The following is a 3,956-nucleotide window of genomic DNA, read 5'->3' as shown; positions in this document are numbered from 1 at the left end:
GTTGTTCCCCATGGCTCAAGCTTCTTGGTCAGAGCATCCAGCCTTGCAGACATGAGCGTGACTGCATCTACGTCAAATTTTCCTGATGCCTTTATTGGATTCCCAGAAAAGGAACCTCCAGATCTTTTGGTTGCCCACTGATGATGGTTTTGGGCCACATTCTCTATTATGTCTTCAGCTTCATCAAGACTCTTGTTCATCAACGCCCCTCCTACTGCAGAATCGAGGGACACCTTCGTGTGATAATTGATTCCATTGTAGAACATGTGTAGCACCAACCACTTCTCGAGGCCATGATGGGGGCACTGTCTCAGCATACTCTTGAATCTGTCCCATGCTTTGAATAACGATTCTGAGTCTACTTGTTTAAAGCTTGCAATTAAATTCCTCATGTGTGTAGTTTTATTTGACAGGTAAAATTTGTCCAGAAATTTCTGCTCACACTACTCCCAAGATGTAATACTGTTTGCTGGTAAAGAATTAAGCCACTGCTTGGCTCTATCTTTCAGGGAAAATCCAAAAAAAAAAAAGTAACCTTACTGTTTCTGGAAGGACCCCATTCACTTTCATAGTACTACATATCTCATAGGAAAGCTCCCAGTGATGATTGGGATCATCATGCGGTCCTCCTCCAAATTAATTTTGCTGAACCATGTGGATCACTGCAGACTTGATTTCAAAATTGTTAGCTTCAATTGGTGGTCGGGTGATGCAAGACCAAAGCCCTTGTACATAAGGTGTTGCGTATTCCTTCAAAAGCTTGTCAGTCATTTATGAAGTTTCTTGTTCTGCTGAGAGTTTTTGCAAGTTTCTTCCCCTTAGGAAAGTTCTATTAATTTCTAGATAGAACGGCAGAAGTTCTCCTGAAAGATTAGCTCTTCACATGCAAAAATATATATAAAAGAATATTGAATAATCCAAGTGCAGAATAAAAGAAAGAGTTAAAATATATATATGTATATAATTTTTTTTTATAAAAATGCAGAAAGTAGAGTGAAATAAAAAAAACAAGGTCTAATCTAATCCAATATAATTATCACTAATGTTATAAGCGCAGTCCTCGGCAACGGTGCCAAAAGCTTGCTACACTTCCACAAGTGCACAAATACATCGTCAGTAATAAAAGATTATCGATCCCACAATGACTAGTTATAAGCACTAGTGATTATTCACGTAGAATTAGCTAAACTCCCAATGGTTGTAAGTGAACTGTTTCTTGAGAAGAAAAGAACTTGGGAAGTAGATGTGAGAACTGGCAAGAGAAAGAGTTTTACTTGGTTTGGGAAGAGCTCTAGGAGTTCGGTTTCGTTGTGGTGGTAACTAATGCATCATGTTCTATCCTTTCCTCATTGTCAATCAACTTGTACTCATCGGAAGTTATAGCTACTACCCCTAAGCACTAAACAGAGAAGATCCTTGTGAAATTATGTTATGGTTAACCCCTGTCACTAGAGCACCTCGGTAGATCATAAGAATGCAAACCTGGTCGGTATCATTAAGGATAGAGATAGGGGTTTGGTTTGGTTTCTTACTTCCTTGTGTAAGCATTACCTCTACTTTCGAGGGAGTATCCTAGATGTCCGTGAATGGATTATCCCTGTCACTAGGGCCCCTCAGGTATACGATCTAAGATCCTCTCTTTACGAAATTAGCAATCCCAACACAATCAATTAATACGACATGGAAAACAAGTCTTATGCATATCAAATTGAAACAAGACAAGTGAAATCATTCAAAGAGTGAAAGCATAAGCATGAATCTTACATCATAACCTATCCACTACTACTCCCTGATCCTAGATCAAAGAATCTACTCCATAGATGTAGGAGAAAAACCCAAAGACATAGTATAATTAAACATTCAATCCCCAGGCAAGAAGAGAGAGGGAATATAGATGCTTATTCAATGACGTCGAGTGTTCTTCGGATCCAATCCTTTGCTTGTGGAGTTGATGCAGTGATGGAGGTGATATCAGATTGTCGAATAGAGATCCGGGATAGCGTGGAACGACACCAAGGTGTATCTCCCTTTTTTCCGGCTCCCCCTCCCCCTCCTCCTCCTCCTCCTCCTCCTCAAGGGGAAGGGTTAAGAGCCCTTTTATAGGCTAGGACACGGGCACCACATGGCCCGTTCCATGACTGTGCGAGATCCGCACGACCATCTCCTCTCCTTCTTCGGGTAGAGTGGCATGGTCGTGCGAGATCCGCACGGCCATGTCATCCTTTGTCTCTGGTCGTGAGGCACGGTCATGCAAGGTCGCACGACCGTGTGCTGCTCTCTCTCGGGAATGGCCACACGACCGTGCAAGGTTGCACGACCGGTGTCAAGTTTGTTGCTTTTGCTCCGATGCGTCGACAATCACCATTTTCACTCCAAGAGTTATCTCTATCAACACAAAACCAAACAAAAAGAAGATCTCCGACAAAAGAGTAATTAATACTGAATAAACAATAAGAGAGATGATCATGTGAAGAATATATACAAATAAAGTAAGTGAATGTGCATTAAAATATGCATAAATAATCATAATATCTACGCACATCATCTATCATCTTCATGACCTAGTTGATGAGCAAGCTAGATCCAAAAGGTTCAAGGTCTCTAAGCTTCTCTTTTGCTCAAAGATGCAGGAGGGTTCATCCACAGTACAATATGTACTAAAGATGAATGGCTACATAGAGCATTTAGCATCACTCAGTTTTATAATAGATTATGAGTTAAATATTAACTTAATTCTACGTAGTTTACCAAAAAGTCATTTACAATTTGTGATGAACTATCATATGAATAATTTGAAATTGACCATTCTCGAGATGATTAATATGCTCAAGACCGTAGAGCCTTCTGTTAAAGGAGAACAGAAAACTATGATGTTAGTAGACTCCAAGAAAGGTTCTAAGAGAAAACTAAAACATTAGGCTAAGAAGAAGAGCAAAAAGCCCAAGACGATAGAACCGACACAAAAGGGCCCATGCCATCATTATGGCAAGATGGGACACTGGCGAAGAAACTACAAGATCTATCTTAAATCTGTGAAGAAGAATAAGGCATCTGATACCCCATCCTCTTCAGGTATTTTAGTTATTGATTGTCATGCTATTTTTTCAGACACTTGAATATTGGGTATAGCTCACATATATGTAATGACATACAGGGGCTAAGGAATAGTAGAAGACTCGTCAAGGGAGAAACAAGTTTGTGAATTAGGAATGGAGCAAAGGTTCCTGCATCGCCATCAGAACATACTTGTTACAACTTCCTAGTGGACTTGTCTTAGAACTAGATAATTGTTATTGTATTCCTACATTAATAAAGAACATTGTTTCTATTTCTTGCTTAAATAAAAAAGGTTTCCATTTGACTTTTAGTAATAATTGTTGTTATATAACATTGAATGGTATTCTTTATGGCACTAGAACTTTATGCAATGGCATCTATGCATTAGATACATCTAGTGACGCATTTAATATCGATATGAGCAATAAAGGCATTCGATTAGATAATCAACTAACCTCTTACTCGTGGCATTGTCTCCTTGGTTATATAAGCAAGAAACACATGTCCAAATTGCAAAAGATTATAGTTCTCAAATCATTTGAATTAGATACATTTGATACATACGGGTCAAGTTTAAAAGGCAAGATGATAAAGTTACCTTTTTCTAGAAAGGGTGAACGAGTTGATGAATTGCTTGGGCTCGTACATACCGTTGTATGTGGACTAATGTCAACTCATGCACTAGGAAGTTATAACTACTTCATTACTTTAATTGATGATCACTCTTGTTATGGGTATGTGTATCTAATGAAACACAAGTCTAAAGCCTTTGAAAAGTTTAGAGAATTTAGAAATAAAGTAGAGAAACAACTTGGTAAAAATATCAAGATACTTCAATCCGGTCAAGGTGGCAAGTATTTAAGATAAGAGTTTTAAGATTATCTAAGGGACAATGATAT

The 3,956-nt window shown here is 38.5% G+C and overlaps 1 pseudogene; it reads left to right on the top strand.

Annotated features, from left to right (window-relative positions):
- The first annotated feature begins 288 nt into the window (after positions 1-288).
- LOC122054424 lies at positions 289-360 on the top strand (annotated as a pseudogene).
- The last annotated feature ends 3,596 nt before the right edge of the window (positions 361-3,956 follow it).

Source organism: Zingiber officinale, chromosome 3A (assembly GCF_018446385.1).
Source record: "Zingiber officinale cultivar Zhangliang chromosome 3A, Zo_v1.1, whole genome shotgun sequence".
NCBI lineage: Eukaryota > Viridiplantae > Streptophyta > Magnoliopsida > Zingiberales > Zingiberaceae > Zingiber > Zingiber officinale.
The sequence above is the reverse complement of the archived record's forward strand: the minus strand, read 5'-3'. Positions and strand labels throughout refer to the sequence as shown.